At 33.4% G+C, this 22,946-nt stretch overlaps 1 protein-coding gene across 6 annotated transcripts in view; it reads right to left on the bottom strand.

The window, feature by feature from the left end:
• CDH12 (cadherin 12) overlaps positions 1 to 22,946 on the bottom strand; it is a 1,002,553-nt gene that overhangs the window by 473,963 nt on the left and 505,644 nt on the right. Inside the window, exon 1 of one of the 6 annotated variants that reach the window (XM_059061061.2) lies at positions 8,778 to 8,825. The exons of the other annotated variants lie outside the window; for them this stretch is intronic. The gene's annotated coding sequence lies outside the window, so the exon portion shown is untranslated. Of the gene's footprint in view, positions 1 to 8,777; positions 8,826 to 22,946 lie in introns of those variants that run through there. 6 annotated transcript variants of the gene reach the window in all.

The following is a 22,946-nucleotide window of genomic DNA, read 5'->3' on the forward strand; positions in this document are numbered from 1 at the left end:
GCTTTTAATCATTATCTAAGTCATTTAAACTGAGGTTGTATTAAGCTTTCAGTGTTCTAAAATTGAATTCTTTCAAAAAGCAACATTGCACTTTCTGACTGCCATTTGAATGATTCCCTTTATCCCGTTAAGTGTAAGCAGAATCTTCGGACAATAGGGTATTAAAGGAAATATTCTAGGGATAGTTAAGAGAAATCTTGTAATGTATCTTAAATTTAAATACAAATAAAGGTTTAAAGTGTAGGAGAGCAAAAACAGTCAAAAAAAAGCCATGATATGTTTATCAGCTCAAAATGTCTTGAACTAATATTATATATAATGGGGTATCTGTCTTGTCATAAACAAATATTGGTGTCAAAAGAAGCAATAGCACATCCACCAGTTACAACCCATGCTCTTGAGGAAAGAACTACAATTTGAAATGCATCATGTAGGTGACATGATTCACTCACCTAGAGGAGAAATAATCATTTATTCTGCAAATGAATATTAACACTAGAAGTGCTGCATCTGAGCAAATAATAATTATTACATTTATTTAGTAATTATGATGTATCAGACACTGTTGTAACACTTTATCTCAATAATTTGTCTCACAATAATCCTATGAGTTACAAACACTGTGCCTATTTATAGATGAGAAAAAGGAGGCAAAAAGAGATAAAATCACTTGCCCAAGATTGGGTAGCTAATTTATACAGCCAGAATTTCAAGTGAAGAAATCCATTTTCAATATTTATAATCTTACTTGGGTCTCTATGTTCCTTTAATCTGAATCCTGGTCCTGGCTGCTGAAGTAGCAGACTGATTCCAATAACCCCACTTGGACAATAGACTTTGAAACCTTCTTCACACCCACAGCCATCGAACCTTGCCAGACAGCTCTGCCAAAGTTTGTTCTGCTTCCCTAAAACAATGACCTCTACTCCTCTGCCAGGATTACTGTCAGTGGCAGGCCTACTGGCTCCAGCTGAGCTTATGTCTCTGCTGTCACCAACAACTCAGATGGCAGAATCCAGAACTTTCTTCAACCCGTTCTACTAGAGAAGTCCTGGGCTATGAAGGTCCTGGCTAGTTCGGGAGAAGTCTTATATCACTGAACATATCCCGGGAAGGTGGGGTGGCTAGGACAGGATGGACCATTCTGTCTAGAGATTCTCTGAGAGACACCTGGTGTTGCTCTGCTTTGGCCAGTGACTTTCATGACAGACAGATGCTCTGATAAAATACCCAACTAATGCAACACAGGGATTCCCTCCCTTATCCTGGCCACGAGTGAACAGCACAGCAGTTTAGTTGGATATTAACACTTACAGGAATGACCTTGCAGAAATAGAGACTGCACTTCTAATGGTTGGAATGTGGGAATTTGAAGATTTAACTCTGGAAAACAAGGTATTTCACTTATAAACAGATACGAAGGACTATTTATTGACTTAATCACTAAATAGCAAATGATAGACCAGTACAATAGCCCTTACTGAGAGGAAAGGATTTTTTAAAAATTAATTAATTTATTTATTTTGGCTGCACTGGGTTTTCGTTGCTGCGCGTGGGCTTTTCTCTAGTTGTGGCGAGTGGGGGCTATTCTTTGCTGTGGTGAGCGGGCTTCTCATTGTGATGGCTTCTCTTGCTGTGGGGCACGGGCTCTAGGCACACGGGCTTCAGTAGTTGTGGCACGGGGGCTCAGTAGTTGTGGCTCACGGGCTCCAGAGTGCAAGCTCAGCAGTTGTGGCGCACAGGCTTAATTGCTCCGCGGCATGAGGGATCTTCCTGGACCAGAGTTCGAACCTGTGTTCCCTAAATTAGCAGGCGGATTCTTAACCACTGCACCACCAGAGAAGTCCCAAGCAGAGGATATTTTATACATTATAACTAAAAATAAGAGACGATCACAGAAACCAGTAATGCACAAGCCAAGTGACTTCTCATTTAATTGAATAAAGCAAATCAGGTCAATGAAAGTATGGGTATGACATTTAAGATTTGAGTTTTGTTGATTTTGCCAACATTTACATTTACATTCTACTGAAGATTTGTCGGCTCCACCACCTGGCTTAGCTACTGAACCTGTGTCAGCCAGAAGGATGGGAAAAATGAATCAAATAAATGAAACAATGTAGACAGTGTTCAAATGAGTATCTAACTCTTCCTCCTTGCAAAATGCTGAGTTACACAAATGACAAGACACTAATCACCTGACTCGGCTGAAAGAGAAGTAGAGTGGTATAAAGCATTTTAGAAATCTTCTAGCCATATTTTCTTTAGTCAGATTACAGCACTTGAAAGGATAATTTCATGTTATCTGAAAATTCATTTATGTAGAATACCTTTTTTCTTAAATATGATATACATATTCACTATTACTCCATGATATCTTAACTCTCTGTGGTTTTAATCTTAATATTCTGGATGGGTTATTTAACACATACCCCATTCTCAAAGTGTGTGTTTTCCTGTCCAACTTTTGAAGAGTCTTTGCTTTTGAAGAGTCTTTGCTTTCCAAAGAGCAGAGGGGAAGGTAGCTGTAGAGGTCATTACTAAAGAGACCAGGATAAGCCAAAATTACAGCAAAATAAATGTACAAACATTGTTCAAATCTCTTTAGATGAGTTAACAAGATCTTTGAGTGTATCTCCAAGGATGCTACAAAGCACAAGTTACAGAAAAAAATTATCTAAATATTTTCACTTCAAAGTTCCCAAACTTTTGTTATTTAAAATAATCAGCAAAACAGTAATTGCACATATAAATGTGGTATCTATTATATCCATACTTATAGACAAATATTTCCATATTTACACTCAAATATTTACACATTTGCAACATGTATAAATATTTATCTGTACTTAAAATTCATGTTTTTCACCACCCATAGAAATTCAGGCATCCCAACTAAAACCTGGAAACAACCTAAAAGTAATTAAGTATAATAATAAGTTGGGTTTAGTAGACATTTTAGGCTCCAGAACTGTTATGTGATATGTTAGCTTCACATATTACCTTCAACAGGTTTTAGGTTCAAAGTTAGTAGAAGTTATGACTTGTTGAAACTATGTGGTAATCTCTGATGTTATAAAATTTTACTTAGAACATTATTTTTAATAATTTTAATTTTTTACCTATTTATTTTTCTTTCATTTCCTGTGAACTAAAGTAGAGTCAACTTAATTTGGATGGTAAATTACTACAATTTATTCCATTATATTGAGGTGATGAAGAATAGTTTTTATCTATACCTTTTTTAATATGAATTTAGTGTATATGATTACTCTAAATCCAAAAGAAAAAAATATGTTGATTACATCTCATTAATTCCTAAAGGACATAATTTTGATTATTATACATTTCATCATGAAAAAAATAGTCACAAAACACTTTACATATGCTACATATGCTGTATATCATAATTTTAAATGCATGCCAATGAAAAATTATGAAAACATGATATTATAGACAAGGAAATTACAGTTAAAGAAAACTAGTAAGTAATAAACTTTCATCTCCTAAAGAGTTTTCCATTTTTTATGGAACAGTGTAATGTTAAAAAAAAATGTAGGTTCAGGACTTAGATAATCTAAGTTCAATTCTTAGCTCTATTACTAATTATCTGATGGATGTGTGGCTTCTCTAAGATACTTGCTTTACTCGTAAAATAGCCATAATAAGACTCACTTTCATGAACATCATAAAGTACCTTTTGTGTGACTGGGTCTATCTTTGTTTCTGCCTGTTGTCATGGTGTCCTATCTGATTTAGCATATTTGAACCAGGTTTTTAAACAAAGGATTATTGGTAATAATTGCAATAAAACAATCTAGAATGGTTTGCATCTCCTATGAACAAATGAACTTTGTACTTCCAGGTTCTACATGGGCGTGTCTAGTATCCTGTGAGACAAACGTATCAGGAAGAGTTCTCACCATAACACATGGCTGAATGTGAATGATGACCCATGCGAACCCACATCTCCTTTTCCTGACCCTTTCTAAATGCTCTGGGCTTCAAAGGACAGCATGGAGGACACATGCTGATAAAACAAAATACACTTGGATAGGTACTCTCTCTGTCTCCAGTGATGGCGAGCAGATATCGGAGGCTCTTACAGACAAATCCTGCAAACCATGCAACAACTTCCAGGTAAGTTAAGCAGCCAAGGTGCTCACCGGAGTAGTCAGTGGGCAAAGGGTGAAATTTGTATGTGTTTTATTGCTTGGTTCCACATTTGAAAAAATATAATAAGCCATTTGTCATTTCATAAGTTAAGCATGTGCATGTCCAGGGAAAAATTAAGTATTACATTTCTATTTATTAAGCAAGGTAGTGATGAATAAAAAACTTGCACAAAATATTTGTCCAGTATATGCTATGGGTTTGATAATAATGTAACATGGAAAATTCAAATTAAGCATTTGTGGAAGAGGCATTAACATCGACTTAAAAGTTACTGGTTATTTTTAAGAAGATTATGCCCCAAGACTACATTTAAAATGTGCATCCACAAAAGATGTATTTATATATTGCTTTGTGAGTGAGTCTATATTTTACTAAATAAATACTTCTTCTAAGTTAAATGCACCGTTTTTTATTTCATGATTTCTGATATATGTACAAATGCTGAAGCAACGGTAGTTAATTATTGACTCTATAATAGAAAAAGATCATCTCACTCAAATGTGCAAATGCAGAGTCAACACTTGCATGACGCTTAGAGCGAGTGCCTCCTTAGATGTTATGCCCTAAAGGACCTCATCTGCCTCACACAAGTCTTAGCCCTGGTGGTTATATACTTAAAAAAAAAAAAAAAAAAAAAAAATTGCTAATTCCAATAAGATTTCAATATTTTCACTTGGAACATGGTACCAAAGAAAAAATTTAAAAATTCAATCTGTCATGGCAAACGTACCTAATATTATTTAATATATTATGCCATTCAAAGTAAAAGCCATTGTTACTTTCATAAATATTTTAGTATATAAACTGAGTTACTAACTACATTTTTATTGGTAACAAAGTTGATGTTCAAACTAATGTTGAGTACAAAAAATTAAAAACTTAAAACTTGAGCATGACAGAGCATGAACTTCCTCTCTTTGCTTCTATAGGACATATTTTAAAATATGTCTTTGAAGGACTGTTTATCTTTTAAAAAGATGACAGGAGAAAAAAAAATTAGCAAGTAGCACAGGAAAACATATATTTATTATTTGTTGCTGTTTAAAAATTGCTGCAAAACTTAGGATAAAACAATAGATATTTATTATCTCATAATTTCTTTGGGTGGGGAAATTAAGCACAGATTAACTGGGTCCTCTTACATGCTCTAATCAAAACATGTAGTCTCATTTTCAGTCTGAACTGGGTATGGATCTACTTCTAAACTCATAAGCTTTTTAGCACAATTCAGTTTCTCAAGGGATATTGGACTGAGGGCCTCAGTTTTCACCTGCTCTTAGCTAAAGGCTGCCATCAATCCCTTACTACGTGAGCCCTCTGTAGCAAGGCAGCTTGCTTCATTAATGCATGAAAGCCAAATAGGCGGTAGAGAGCGTCTGCTAGCAAGTGTAAGTCACAGTCTTATGTAACCTAACCATGAAAATTACATTTCAAAATGTTTGCCATAGTTTATTGGTTAGAAACAAGTCCCAATCCAGTCCACATTCACAAGGAGAGGATTCCACAAAAGGTGTGTTTCAGGAGGTGGGAATGACTGAGAGACAACTTAGTGTCTGCTTGCTATAACTTAAGCACATTCTATTTAAGGATCTGCTTAAGTAATGAAAAACAGAAAAGAAAGAAACAAGGAATAAAAAAAGAATTAAAGGCCAGGAGAAAGAGAATTAGGGGAGAATAGAAAAATAAGATGAAAAGAATAAAGGCAAAGGAGAAAAAAGGGAAAGGAGAAATGAAAAACAAAATGAATGGAAGGAAGTACAATTAAAGCTAAACAGAGACAAAAATGATTCATTAAATTTTAAGTCTACTATTGAGGCTGAAATAGAATGCATTGAGAAATATCTTACAAGGTCATGGAATAAAGCCACCAAAATATCAATTAGTCCTCACTCAAAATGGGAGAGGGGAGAGGCAGTGGAGAATATTTTATAAGTGGATAAATATTTCTCTACTTGAATAATAATGGAGAAAAGGATAAGTATTTTTTACCTATCATGACCATTGTTTTAAAAATTGAAAAAATAAATTATTTTTCCTGGAAAAAAATCTTTGGTCACGTTTACATGAATAATAGCTTTTACCAAAATTTATAAAATAAGTGAAGATTTGCAAGTGGTATATATTTGTGCTCTGTTCCTAACTCAGTGTCAGAATTCCATGTGTATGAATAGCTACATTGTAGGAAGGCTATACATGCATTTTCTCAATATTTTAATTACACAATTCTTTGCAAGTAATTGATGAATTCAGTGAAGCTTTGGAAGAGATATGCTGAGCCTTATTCCTTAATGTTAAAGGATGAAAATTTTAAAAATGATTTTAGAGTATTATGAGAATTAACAATAAAACTACTTAGAAGTTTGTTGAACACTTAAGTGATGCCCACTAAACATCTGTTGAATGAATAAAGTAGTATTATATGGTGTTATATAAACCCCATATCAAACTGAATTAGAGGGAAAGTTTTGTTTTTTAAAATCTCAATCTTAGTATCAAAGTCGATTTTCAGTTGTGAAAAACTTTTATTCTTTTAATTTGTTGTTTTTCTCTTTTGCTTTAGCTGAAAACTTTGGAAAGGGTATTAAAAGATTGTCAGGTCCTTCATGTATTCGCTAATTACTGGTTGATGTATGAGGCTGCCTTCTGAGGACAAAGCAAAGAAGAAAAAGGAAGCACTGTCTCATGGAGATGACATTCTGCACATGTGTAGGCATGCATGCGATAAACGCATTACACACTCTACTTGGAATTATCTTTATATATTTAACCTTATCCTTATAATTTTAATTATCAATATAAATATTCTTAGTTTGATTTATAATATAACATTGATAGTTACTGATTTCTTGTAGCCTAAGTGATCTCTTCCTGGATTTTATCTTATACATCACTTCCCAATTTCTGTAGAATCAAAATGTCATAGATGTAATGTTCCCGACAAAACAATACAGATAGAAATTAAATTAAAAATATAATTCTCACAAAGGCAAGTCACATAAAACAGAAAGAGAATAAATGGCATGGTAGCAATTTTTGCAATAATTTTCCCTCTTCAATTAATCAGACATTCAATTGGCTTGAAAAAGTATATATCATCAAAGACAAGCCATCTGTCTTGGCTGGCACCTAAAGTAGATGGGCCATTCTTTACCTTGCAGCACTTCTATTATATAAACCTAAAAGTATAAAATGAAATTCTAGACACACAAGGCTAAGGAAAAGCAGAGTCGGGTTTCATCTTCTGCAAAAATGTTAAATGGTCAAGGTGAGGAACAAAAGTAATATCCTTGTTTCATGAAATATAAGGGAAATGTGAAGCAGAATGTCAAGAATGATGAATATAACAGAAATCCTCTCACAGGAAGAAGTTTGTCTACACAGAATTTTCTACAAATAAATCACAGGATTTTTTTCTTTTTTCCCTCTTACATTGAGTGGTGAGTCACTGATTGGCAGTCAAGGGTTAACTTCAGCATTTGAATTGATATGACCACAGATCTGACATAGTCATTTGAAAATAATTTGAATCAGTTCTAACAAAACCACTGTTTATATATATTTCGAATTTGGTGATGCTGATACATTCGTGACATAATGCAGTTTGTACTGGACGCTTTGCCTTGCTGTCTCGGTGAGTTAGAAAGTCCCTTGGTGACTCATTAGACATTAACGAGAACAAAAATATAATTTGTTTTATATGTTTTTAAACTTTTTAAAAATAAATTTATTTATTTATTTTTGGCTGCGTTGGGTCTTCGTTGCTGCGCGTGGGCTTTCTCTAGCTGCAGCAAGCGGGGTCCACTCTTTGTTGCAGAGCACGGGTTCTAAGCGCGCGGGCTGCAGTAGTTGTAGCTCACGGCCTCTAGAACGCAGGCTCAGTAGTTGTGCACGGGCTTAGTTGCTCCGCGACATGTGGGATCTTCCCGGACCAGGGATCGGACCTGTGTTCCCCGCATTGGCAGGTGGATTCTTAACCACTTTGCCACCAGGGAAGTCCCTCAATTTGTTTTAATAACCATTTGGAGCCCCAAGAAAAGTCTGAAGATTGAACAAGCATTACAGTGGGGGAGGCCCTATACTGGTCCCAGAGGTTATCTTTCTCACTGTGTAGATCAGAGGACAAAGGAAGTCAATTCCCTACAAGAGAATAATGAAGTAGAGGTGCAGACAGCAGTGCAAGTGAAAAACAGAGTCTGGTTCTGCCTCTAATGTTTTGCTCCACCTTTCAGACACTTAGCCACATTCCTACCATTGGATCCTGTGACACATCTCTATATCCTTATAATAGTATTTTCCTTCTCTTAAGTCTGGTTGTTTTGGTGCCTTTCACCTACAGCCCAAAGGAAGCTAAATAATAGGTTTTATTACTATTCCACTAGGTGTTCTGACATTATTTTGGTTTAATTCAGAAAGAGGTTTACATTTGATAATATAAATGGCAATTTATATTTCCAAATATAAATTTTGCATAATATAAATAAATATGAAATTAAAGCAATTATAACTGTTTTGTTACTTATGAATTAAAACAATTTATAATATAAAATAACATTTTATAGAAAGTATACCATACTATATAAAATATAAAATAAATTACTTACAAATTAATTTGGGTTTGAGATTCATATGATATTGTTTATATGTGGAATCTAAAAAAAATGACACAAATGAACATATTTACTAAGCAGAAAGAGAATCACAGACAGAGAACACAAACTTATGGTTACCAAAAGCAAAAGGAGGGAGGCGGGAGGGATAAATTAGGAGGTTGGGATTAACATACACACACTACTATATATAAAATAGATAACCAACAAGGAGCTACTGTATAGCACAGGGAACTATACTCAATATTTTGTAATACAGGAAAATAATCTGAACATAAACATATATATATATATCTGAATCACTGTGCTGTACACACTAAACATGATATTGTACATCAACTATACTTCAGTAAAAAATCATACAAAAAGAGATTCTTTACAATGTTATATTATGAGAAAAACTATTATCAGAATAATGATTAGTAATGGGTTTCCAGAGAACCATGCTCAGTTCCTTTTCTAGGATCTAGCTATTATTGCCTGTGTTGAGCCTCTATAGTTTAGCATGTTTGAATGTTTAGTTTGAATGTTTAGTTGAGTGGGTAGAATACCCAGTATTCAACTAAATGCATTCTAGATGGTGCACAGAGTGTTATGTGTAAGTTATACTTAATTATGACTCTGGGTAATTTCAGATTTTAGTGTGCAATAAGACGGTCTCCTTGGATTCCATAATTAAAATGTTTGATTCTTGGATAAAAGCCAGATCCATGCTCTGGTTCATTGACAACACATACAAATATGCCTCCTTACATCTCCTGTAGGAACCTTACTTGTCTTGACTTGAAGATGGGAAGGATTAGGAAAAATCTATTGGTTAATAGGGAAGTGAAAAAATATCTATGACAATTTAAAAAATTATATATGAATATAAATACACAGCTATTAATGTTGAATGCATTTTATATAACTGTAGTTCACCAGATGACTCTTCAAAAGAGGGGTGGGATAGGGAGGTTGGGAGGGAGGGAGACACAAGAGGGAAGAGATATGGGAACGTATGTATATGTATAGCTGATTCACTTTGTTCCAAAGCAGAAACTAACACACCATTGTAAAGCAATTATACTCCAATAAAGATGTTAACAAACAAACAAAACAATATCACCATAACTTGTTTGATGAAAAATGAAGCTTCATATCTATGTCTGTATCTGTATCTCTTTTCCACTCTATTTATATTATTAGTTAGGCTCGACAGATTGGATTTTTTGGGAAAAGAGAAAGAGAATAAGGTAATGACAGATCTGAATGAGTTGCCTTTTTGTGCACAATTTGTGTTTTTGAGCAAGATGCTGAGATATACAGGACAGGAGCTGTTAGAGAAAACCTTGCTGTTTAATGTCTTGTTCCAGCTTAAAATTGTCATGGTTTAAACTAGAGATCTAATATAACCCTGAGTATTAGAAATACCCCTGTTGCATTTATGCTAAGTTGTTTGAAAACTATCACACATCCATTTATAGAACTAACAGAATCCATACAACAAAAAGCTGAGCACTATATTTGCCTTGCTTTAAAAGAAAATTCCAACATTAGTCAAGAAAAATCCCCCCAACCCCACTCCAGTAAACAATGCCAATATTAAAATGGTAATCTGGTTTCCAGAAGGTAAAGGATGGAGTGAGATATTGGTGACTCCCTTTTCTTCTATTGGTGGGAAATGTGGCAGAATATAAAAAGTATATCCCAACGTTCTCCCTGGAACCAGATAAAGCTTGAAAATCAGAAGGAGAGGAGGGGACTTTTTTGAAGGTATAAAGAACAATCTCATGCTTTCCAAGGACATCTGGGGTGAGAACTGCCACCTGTGGAACAGCAGTTAGTTACACTAGGGACTCTGGGAGACTTTCCTGATCTTGCTGGCTGGGTGCTAAGATGGTGAACTAAACTGTCTACATTCCTGGGGGTTAGGAGGTGGCTGCCATTTTTACCTGGAAGAAATGGACCAGGTATGTAAATGATATCTAGTCTTAATAAACTTTGAATTTAAAGTCTCTTTAAATGAAAATATAGGATAATCACAGCTAAAAGCTAAATGATGTTCTGCAGAGTCAGAGAAAAGAAATAGCACTTAATGTTGAAGAAATATAAAAAGGAATGGAAAGCCATAAAGAAATTCTAAGAGACTTGTACCACAAAGCAGATGTAATAACAGGGGATGGAAGAAAGAGTTCCAGAAAGAAAAAAGAATTAAAGAAAAAGAGAACCAATAAGAGATGCATTTTCTCTGAGCCTGGAGATTTAAAGTGCTTATCAAGTCCCAGACAGGATTAATTAAAAAATCACATACAATTCATAATACCCTGATAGAAATCCTTAATTCAGAAAAAAAAAGAGAAAAATCTTATAACCTTCAGAATAGAAGGCAATTTTCCCTTAAAAGGAAGAGAAAATCTGCCAACCATAGAACTTCTCATCTGCGTGGTAGAAACTGAAGGACATTGGAATAAACTCCATGGGTGACGGAAAGAAGGTATCTGTTGTTCAAGAACACTAAATACTGCCAACTGTTACAGTTCCATTTTTAACATAAAAAGTAAGAGAGTATCAAACATGTGAAAAGTCAGAGCTTTTGCCTCCTGGGTGTCTTTGAACAATTCTAGAGAAAGTACAAATAGTTATAGAATCAGAACACAGTTGTTGGTTGTTTTTTTTTTAAATGGAAAATAAAAAGAAGAAAATATAGCAAACACATTTTGTAATATATTTATAAACATACATTTCAGTTAATAGTAATGTGTTATATAAAAATTATTGAGCTAGATGAGTTATACTCCTAGTAAATATATAATAGCCCAGAATTAAATTCTTATGAGAGAATAAGTTAAATAGATGATGAATAGATGATAGAGCTATAGGTAGGTAGATAGATAGATAAATAGATAGATAATCTCAGCAAAATGCAGAAGGAGGGCAAGGATTAAAAGCTACATATTTCTCATGCAGGTGGTAGTTGAGGGGGGAGGGTTAGGCAAGTAAATTGTCTCTGGAGGAGGTAGCCACCGGCACAAGTTACTTTGTTTTGTAGAAATCAAGATGGCCTTAAGGTTCTCCTCAGCTTGACTAAACTTTAGACAGGCTTCTTCCTGACTATGCACTCCCTGACCTCCCTTTTCTGAGAGCATTTACTTTAGAAAACTTGCACCTGTAAATTATTTCTCTACCCCTTTGAGATATAAATCTTCTCTCAGCCTCTTGTCAGTTTTACAACCCAGCAAATATATATATTTTTTTCTTCTCAAAGAACTGGGAGCCATTTCTTTGAAATGCAATCATCAAGAAAGACAGAGGCTTTACTTCCCAGTCTCTATGGGAGGGTAGGAGGCTAACTTCAATAAGCACCAATTAGTAAACACAGATGATGTAACCACATAGACCAACAGCCTTAGAAATATCCTCCAATACTTTTCAATTAGCTCACTCCAGCACTGAAAAGTCCCCTGCCTTTGGTTTCAGCAAAATTGAATTCAATCTGTCTTTTTTATTGAATAAAGTCTTCCTTGTCTGTTACAACTGGTGCAATTTTTTTTTAATTGATAGTAAATTTCAAGGCAAGTATCTTAATTCATGAAGATAATGAGTGATATTATAGTTCACATCATTCCTAATTAAGACTATATAAATTAAAATCACATTTTTTCTTCTTCCAAACGTTGTATTGGTTAAAGATTCGAGTGTTAACTATGGTGTACAAATATGTAGGGAAATGGGCATCACTGAGTGGAGTCTAAATGGCTACACTGTTTTTTGTGGGTTTTTTTTACACTGTTTTTGAAAATAAATCTGCACCATATATCAAAATTACAGATCCACACTCATTGACTCAGCAATACCGCGTTTAGTAATCTAGGCTATAGAAATAAAATTCTCAATGCTTATAGGCATATATATAAATATATTTATTAAAATGTTATTTTAGTGGCTAGAACATGTAAATGAACTGCTCCATTCAATGGCAACATTTTGCATAAATATGCATTGTATCTACATATGGATAGACTGAAGCTAATAAAAATAACAGATGATGTTCGGTACACTGATAAATAAATACTAAAAACTGATCTGGAGGGATAAATGAAATATTCAGAGCAATAAATTGATGCATGTTATATGTTATATGCAACTTAGTCAAGCTATACAAGAAAATCTATGTATGTTTCTACAGATGTATAGAGGATAGATACCAGAAAGCTAATACTGGTTTCCTAAGGCATTGAGAAGTAGGAGAAACAATAGAAGGACCAAGTAATAATTGCATCTTTTAATAAAAATTTGTATAACTTCTGTAGTTATGGCAAAACACATATTTTATTATTTAAAAATATCACATTTTTTAATGAAAATCCAATTTTGTTGGGTAAAGTATGGGAATATTTAATGGAAACTAAGTTTATGTATCTATAGGAGAAAACTGGGCTTAAAAAGGGGAAGAAAACCAACAAGGTATATCTTTATAAAAATATGTATGAAAAATTATACTATGTGTTTGTTTCATAGCACAGCCTACTATCTAATTCATTGTTCATCATAACAGTAACAAAATATCCAACTAATAACTTATGAGACTACAGGGCCCATGAACTAATTTGCTCATCTGTGTTAGAGGATCTGTCCCAGAGGAAACTCAAAAACTATAATCCTATTCCAAAATATATCCTTGGAACTTGACCTATTAGTTAAATGCTTAATTTACGTATCCATTAAATTAAGAAAGACCTGAGGGTATCACGTAATGGCCATTTTGTATTAACTTTCCTCAATGCTTGTGAAGCACTTATTAGGAACCAGGATCAACTGAATATGATTTTGAGTTTAGATGATGAATATTAAAGTAAATATTTTTTAGATGTAATGATTTTCGATTTGTGATGGATACTTAACCAAATGAGAGAGAAACTTTATTTTGTAGTTTACTACAAGCTCCTATAATTAAGCTCCAAAATAGCAAAACAGTATTAAAACTACTAAGTATGAAATATTTCTTAAAAAGAGCTATTGAATAGACATTCGAGTGACCTAATTAATTTGATTTCTATAGATTCAAGTACATGTGTTATTTATTTATTTTATAGAAATGGAGTTTTTATTAATAGAGGAAATTCAATTGTGCTAATCTGAAGAGTGAAGTTCATTCTCGTTTAAGAGCTTCCAAATGATTTCGGTAAACCTTTCTCTGTAAACCCTTTTAAGCAATAAAGTTTTGCCACCTTGTTCAATAAACAATTAAATATTGAAAACAATGCAGACTAGCTTCACTCCTAAGTACAGTACTATTAAAGCATGTACAGAGAGCTTTATGAAAGCATGCAAGATGGCAGTACTCTTTTAAAAAGCAAAAGATTATCACATATATTTATATTTTAATTCCAAAGGGAGGGATGTATGTGCATCTGTGTTTGTATGTGTATTTCTAAATGAGTTAAATGACACCATATACTTAAATTGTCTGAAGCTTTTAAAAGATATGTATTTCTGTTGATATCTGATTAGAGTACAATCACAATTCAGTACTTTATATGCATTCCTTCCACACTCCTAGATTTGATGTGTTAATCCATAACGTATATGGTGAAAAGTGCTCCCTTACTGTCTTGCAGCTGCTTCTAAACCTGATTTATGACATGAAAATTCTATCTGCATTCATAATTTATGCTCAATTATTAAGTGCATTAAATGGGATAAAAATATTTTTCAAACGTTATTTTAGATTGCTGGATTAAAGCTAAATATGGAAAATGATTTTAAAGTGGAGATAACAGACTGCTGATTTTAAATTAAACAATTTAATCTCTGTGTAATTCCTGTTTCTCATCTTCAAGTTTTGAAATAAATCTTTTATGCAAGCATAGATGGGAGATGTTGATTTTAAACAATGTAATTATTCCCTGGTTGTTGACTGTAAATAAGATAAAACCTAGTTAATTGCTCTTCAGTGTCTAATGGCCACACTTCCATCATATGTGGTTACCTAGCTTTATATTTCTCTCTGTAAAAATAATGGCATAAAATTAAATATTGATTAACTTGTATTTCATAGTATTATTTAATATAAAACTAACAATTAGAATCTTTACTCCCAGAATGTTTTAGTGCTTAGAAATTATCAACAAACTTAAATAATGTGGAGTTTCTTTACAGAACCATAACCTTTTCAACATGGTGTACCTATATCCATAGGAAGAAACTTAGAATTACAGAGAGCTGGACCAGAGAATTTATGGAAGAAATATGCCATTCCTAAGACAAGAGTTTTATAGACAGAGAAACTTTAATGGAATCAGGATGTTTTTACCTCTGTTCTTGTTTTCTAAGAATCAAGCCTATTTAGTTACTTCCTCCACAAATGATTAGATTCAAGAGAAACATTTAAACTAACCAAATACAAAAGATTTACATATTCATTCTTTTTATATACAGCTATATACCATTATGTGACTTAAATTATTTACTTTTCTAAAAGAATTTACTCCTTTTTTTCAGAAAGTATATTTCTATTTTGTTAACTTTCATAAGACATACTCTAGGAGGGCAGGGATTTTGCAACATTTTTTTTTTTTTTTTTGGTGTTGTATCTCCAGTGCCTAGAACCTGAGTTCATATTGTATAAAAGTGCTTAATATATATGTGTTTATTGTATGAATGAATGAAGAGTTCAACACGTAGAGGAGAATGTTACTGTTATAATTAGCAGTGAGTGATATCACTTCAGTTCTCAGATTACCTCTTTCTCTAACAATAGTCTGGTAAAACTTTTCCTTTTAAATTATTGTGTCTATAATAAACAGTGGGGCATAAGGTTAACACCTGAGCTATTTTACCTGTCCCCACTCCCCTAGCTGTTTAGAATATTCCCTACAACATGATATTTTCCAGTATGGGTAGATGTCGTATATATATGAATCTTAAACTAAACTGATACCAGAATTTTGTTTTCTATTTCTGTTTTTGAAACCTTACTAAATTGTATAGACCAATAGTTCAAAAAAAAAGGACAGGTAACTTCCTTTTGTTTTTGGGAAGCACCAATAAATTTGGAAGTCATTGTCTATGTTAAGTATTTAATCACAAAGTAATAATAAATTAATAAAAAGAGTTACAAAATCTACATTAGTAGCAACTTTGGTGTAATACACATGTAATTCATTCAATTAGAATGTGTCAAAAAGAAAAAAATGAAAAATATTATTAAAGTTTTGCTGTACTGTTTTTAATAGAAATGGCTTTGACGATGTAAAATTAATATATATTTTATATTTTCCCTCTTAGACATAGAAATATCCTAATTGTAATAGAAACCTTGATTATTGACTGATCTTAGTTAATTATTCTCATAGGATCAGGGCACATTATTATCATTTATTACTGAAATGTCTTTTTCTTCATTTGTTCATTTGTTTATTCATTTATCTCCTCATTTTCTGTTTCTTTCTTTAATCATTGGTAAACACTTTCATGTGTTTAACACTATATTTTGTTTGTATATATTTTTTCAAAATATATGTTCTGATTGTTATCCACATTTTTAATTGACATGCCTAAAAGTTACATATCTATATATTTGTCTCTATGAATGTGTACATATGCTTGTTAAACATGCATGTATACACACACACACACACATATATATAATGATCTTTCTTACTTTTCCAGTAAGCACTATGGGCTTACATACATATGTACACATGTATGTATATACACATATATACACATGTCATATATACATATGTATGTATAATGTTATTTTTTTATATTTTAATAACTATTATTTGTTTAAGTTCTACTCATGTTTCTGTGCATCTAGGGGCACATCTGATCTGCTTCATACTGTTGTATAGTACTCCATTACATGTGCCTACCACATTTTGTCTATTTACTCTTCTTCCAGGGATGGATACTATAGATGGAAGATGTGAATTAAATTTGAAGCTATTTTTATCTCCAAGTATCAATCTAAATTTCACAGAGTACATCCAATTTTTAAATATAGATATAACAAGTGTCCTCTTAAGAATAAAGATTTCTTTAAGTATTCACTGTTCTCATCCATACCACTAGTTGATTATACTAGTGATGACAAAGAGATTTGAATATCACTTAGCTGCTAAAATTATTGACTAAAGGAAGCAGGAATGCTATAAAATGGAATGAAACAGGAAACAGTTTATTCAGGGAAAATAATATTGGTAAGGTTTCAAATATGCCAAGATTTTTTTGTGTTTTGCTAATAATTCACTGTATAATCTTTGGCATATCTACAAAGAAGTATTTGATTCACATTCCCACATAGCCTTATATAATTTATGGTTTATTTTTTGGATCAAGTTAATAGTTTTTTTTATTCTTTTATTTATGAATTCAGCAACAAAATGTTTGATGACCTCATGTGATTGAGTTACCATTTCTGAAGGTAGGGATATGGCAGTGAATTTTTTAAAAAATCAAAATGAAAACACACAAAACAAACACTTTACGTAACCTGGTCAGGAAAAGATGCATTTAGAATGTGAGATTTAAACAGACTTAAAGAAGGTAAAGGACTGAATCATACCTATTCATGGGAGTACAGCATCCCAGGAAAAGAAAAGAGGAAAGGCAAACCCTAGGAATGAGAGCATGAGACAGTTGTTTGCCGTGAACTAAGGAAGCCAATGCAGCTGGAGCAAATTGCTATGAGAGAGAGAAATAGGAGATGGAGTAGAAGAGAGCAGGGGTAGAATGGTTCCCTTCAGACCATGCAGGCGCTGGATAAATCTTGGCTCTCTCTGAATAAGATGGGGAGCCAGTGAATGGTTTATTGCAAAGAAGAGGTAAGGTCAGACAGAAATTTTCTGGAGTACTCAGGCTACTTATGGACAAATAATTAAAAAAATATGAATTGCTGCTGTTAAGAAAGCATTCAAACATTATTTATACAAATCATCTTGTAGTGTAATGCAAAGAACTTCCTTAAAAGAGCTTGGAAATTTTTGCCATGGGATTGCCATGTTTGACACTAATTAGTTCTGTGAACTCGAGAAAGTCACTAAGCGTCTCTGACCTCAGCTTTCTATTGGCTGAAAGAGATTGCCAGTGTGATTTCTAATGTTTCTTCCAGGTCTAAATGGCTATGGCTCTGAACTCCCTATGTCTTGTTCAAGTTGTTAGATAAATCAGTAGTTTAATTTTACTTGCTTTGTCAAACTATCTTTTGTTGTTTGGAAAAAAGGCATTTTTCTTTCCTTCTTTAAAATTCTTGACACTAGGTTAGGAAAACAATTTTAGTTTGGTAATAGGAGATGGTATAGTAATAATTTTAGATAGTCATTTTATTTCTTCTTTCTGCTCCTTTGCAAATTCACATACTTTTTCAGAAAATTAAATCCCAAGCAAATTAGCTAAAGTTTACAGATGATTTTCATTGAACTGCATAGGTACTGAGAATGGTAATAGATTGAGAGGTTATAATCCCGCATTTAAAAATCCATATATATATATATTCATTTAAGCTAAGGTAGATGGAATTCATTCTTTTATAATATAGAACAGTATTAGGAGTGAATAAAAGCTGAAGGGAATGACATTTGGATGAAAATGAAATTGCTCCCCACAAAAATAGCATTGTCTAAAATGCACAACTATTTGCATTACAGATGTGGACAGCCAGAAGCCACAAAATAAAAGTTTGGGTGCTACTGGGTCTGTGGTATGCACTTTGGCTGTGTAAAAGCTACAGCTATGACAACAACATTTATTAAGAACCCACAATATGTATACACTGGTTCCTCTCTCTGTGCAAAACTTAGAGTTGGTTCCTCTGGATTTTCTAAATGGCTGTCTAATATTAGCCAAGGAAAGAAGATGTTTCTTCCATCTGTGGTTCAAAATTAAATCCCACCTTAAATCTATACCTTCCAAAGGTCAAAATCATGAACTACTCTAAGAATTCCCTACCAGGTTATTACAGCTGTCACTTTTGGAGAACTGATTGCCAGCCTGTTTTATTCCAGTTTTCACTTGAAAAACATGAATCATAACAATTTTGCAGGCATACATTTTTAACTTTCTGCAATAAAGCTCAATTCTCAGTATACCATATTTTATCACAATGTTGTGAAATGTTATGAAACATTTCTCAAATGTAAGAATGTGGCCATTAAGAATCTGATTCTGTATTTCACATGTGTAATGCTGTTTCCATACAGAATCCATAATGGTCATGTACAAAACTCATCTATCTCTTAAATAGGTTTAGTGTTGTCCTGATGTATAGATCTGAAATAGAAAACTAATAGCATTCTTGACTTTTATCAATTTTCTCTCAAAAGTTATTTTCCAAGGTACAGAATTTGATATTAAATATATATATATATATATTCAACTAAATACTTGTGTAATATCTTTTATATGAACCAATAACAAAATCTGGTTAATATTTTGCATAGAATGAATAGTATTTTGGCATCACTAATCATATTCATAAAATAAATTTATTTCATTCACAATAGCAGGTAGAAAACTTTAAAGAAATTTTGTTTAGATTTCATAAATTTTGCCTTTTATTTCAGAGATTAGATTCAGTAATATATTTTTATTGAAGAAGATTTTCTATCAGGACTATTTAAATTCTACACATGACTATTAAAAAACTGTTAGGCAGGTGCTAGCATATAGGGACTATTATGGCATGTAAAAATACTGACCGAGGGCTTCCCTGGTGGCGCAGTGGTTGAGAATCCGCCTGCCGATGCAGGGGTCACAGGTTCGTGCCCTGGTCCGGGAAGATCCCACATGCCGCGGAGCAACTAAGCCCGTGAGCCATGGCCGCTAGGCCTGCGCGTCCGGAGCCTGTGCTCCGCAACGGGAGAGGCCACAGCAGTGAGAGGCCCGCATACCGCAAAAAAAAAAAAAAAAAAAAAATACTGACCTTGTCCTCAAGAGAGTTTCTCTGAAGAAAAACATCATTCATTCACTTATTCCACAAACCGTTTTCAAGGGCATCCCATGCACCTGAAACTGGTACAATGCCATGCCCAGAACTGATTTAGTTCTTTTTGATGACAAGAATAATAAGAAGCATTTACTGTCATCAAATATGTAGTGTTTGATGCATAAACAAAAATAACTAAAGCACCATGTGAAGGAAGTGTCATTAAGAGAGGATGAAAAAAATCACTTTCTATAAAACAGTCAACTAAAGTTTAGGCAGTGACAAAATATGCAGCAAAATTCTAGTGGAACATAGAGATGTGACTGGCACCTCTCATTTTATAATAATGGAATTTATTAACTACTTAAACATATTTCACTCACTTTTTGCAAGTGTGTATGTTAAAATAATTTATTTAATTTAAATAATTGAATTCATAAAATATAAAAATTATCTTGTGAGGTTTTTTATTTCATATGTAAAGATTGTGATTGAATTTGAAAAAAGGGAATTCAATTGAGACTCAAAATTAAAAATAAACAAAACAAGAGTAAAAAAGAATGTAAAAAAGAAATTTACAAAGTTCTCTATAGAGTGTATAAGTAGAGGGGGAAATACACACCACACACACACAAATGGGAATAGGCAAATTTGTCCATGTTTCAAGAAGTTAGAAATAAAGAAATATTTAAACCAGACACTGCAAAAATTGGATATACATATAACTTGGCAACCAAGTATATGTAGGGTGTGAGAAAGAAGGTGTCATCCAACATTACTCCAGCAGGGTTATCCCAGGATACATTTTTCTGAGAAGGAAGTATTTATTGAATTATTGGTGTGTTGAATTTAACCTGTTTTCAGGGATTCCAGATGGAGATGTCAACAGTCAGAATGCAATTCTCGTTTAAGGAAGGTCTAAAAAGTGTGGAATCATCTACACAGAGGTTCAAGTCATTGGAATATATAAAATCCTTAAAGGAGGATAATTTATAAAAAGTCAAACTATTGTCACAGGACAATTTCTCTATAACATGTGTACCGAGAGAAAACGATCAGATAGCTTTTGTCTACAAAATGACAAACCTATAATTATTTCAGTATAAAAATCAATTCACTAAAAATATCTATTACCTAAGTTTATTGGGTATATGTAAATTAAGCAACTGCTTGTATTCACATTATTTTGATAACAACCATCATAGTACACTGAGAGTGCTTACAATGTCAATGTAATGTTTATTTTAAAATTTAGAAAATTATAATATACATATTGTCTGGAAATAGAGCATATTTCTCTCTGGGAAGTGATGACTATAGAATTAATGGAAGAAATGTGAATAAATATATATGACAAAGATAAAATTTTTATTACCAATATCATGATTTCTACATAGTAAGGTCAGAAGTAACAAAAACGAAAGCCAATATAGGTTCAGAAAAGCAATGCAATTTATCATCACCCGTATCTTCATTATCCAAGTACTCCTAGAATCATGGATATTTTGAAAGGATTTGTGCCACAAAAGTCAGCTCATAACTGATTATTGAATGGATATATAAGCTTTTGGATCTAGACACTACTTTAGAAAACAGTATTTCGACTATGTTTAATCATGTTTTTAGAGCATACTGAAGTCCATGACCTCATCAAAACCACAAAGTAAATTATAATATTGCTGAGATCAGGGATCCCGCATTGCGAATCAGGGATCATGTTACCACACCATGTTGATGAAACAATACTCATGAACTGATATATTTTAAGACCATTCTACTTTTTAAACAAAAAACTCCATATAAAATTAACTATAATAAACATTCTACAACAATCCCCAAAGTATTCAAATCACTATATCCTTCTAGGATTAACAATTGATTAATCAAGTATAATTATTTAATAAAAGTTTTATGACAGGTCACATGTTACCCAGCATATTCATAAGCTAAATTATTTAATAATCAAAAAGTACTCTCAGGAGGACCTTCAAGTTGGCAGAGGAGTAAGATGTGGAGATCACCTTCATCCCAATAAATACATCAAAAGTACATCTACATATGCAACAACTCCTACAAAACACCTACTGAATACTAGAAGATGTCAGACTTCTGAAAAACTGTGTGGCTGATAGGGTCTTGGTACTCTGGTGAGGCGTCAGGCCTGTGCCTCTGAGGTGTGGGAGCCGAGTTCAGGGGACACTGGTTGACCAGAGACCTCCCAGCTCCACGTAATATTAGATGGTAAAAGCTCTCCCAGATATCGCCATCTCAATGCAAAGACCAAGCTCCACTCAACGACCAGCAAGCTCCAGTGCTGGACACCCTATGCCAAACAACTAGAAAGACAGGAATACAACCACACCCATTAGCAGAGAGACTGCCTAAAATCATAATAAGTTCACAGACAGCCCAAAACACACCATCAGACATGGTCCTGCCCACCTGAAAGACAATATCCATGCTCATCCACCAGAACACAGGTACCAGTCCCCTCTACCAGGAAGCCTACACAAACCACTGAACCAACCTTAGCCTATGGAGGCAGACACCAAAAACAAAGGGAACTACGAACATGCAGCTTGCAAAAAGGAGACCCCAAACACAGTAAGTTAAGCAAAATGAGAAGACAGAGAAACACATAGCAGATGAAGGAACAAGGTAAAAATGCACCACACCAAAAAAAATGAAGAGAAAATAGGGAGTCTACCTGAAAAAGAATTCAGAGTAATGATAGTAAAGATGATCCAAAATCTTGGAAATAGAATGGAGAAAATACAAGAAACATTAACAAGTACCTAGAAGAATCAAAGAGATAACAAACAATGATGAACAACACAATAAATGGAACTAAAAATACTCTAGAAGGAATCAATAGCAGAATAACTGAGGCAGAATAACAAATAAGTGACCTGGAAGATAAAATAGTGGAAAAAACTACCACAGAGCAGAATAAAGAAAAAAGAATGAAAAGAATTGAGGACAGTCTCAGAGAACTCTGGGACAACACTAAATGCACCAACATTCGAATTACAGGGGTTCCAGAAGAAGAAGAGAAAAAAAAGTTACTGAGAAAATGCTTGAAGAGATTATAGCTGATAACTTCCCTAATATGGGAAAGTAAATAGTAAATGAAGTCCAGGAAGCACAGAAAGTCCCATACAGGATAAATCCAAGGGGTACATATTAATCAAACTCTCAAAAATTAAATACAAAGGAAAACTATTAAAAGCAGTAAGAGAAAAGCAACAAATAAC

Source organism: Kogia breviceps, chromosome 4 (assembly GCF_026419965.1).
Source record: "Kogia breviceps isolate mKogBre1 chromosome 4, mKogBre1 haplotype 1, whole genome shotgun sequence".
Classification (NCBI taxonomy): Eukaryota; Metazoa; Chordata; class Mammalia; order Artiodactyla; family Physeteridae; genus Kogia; species Kogia breviceps.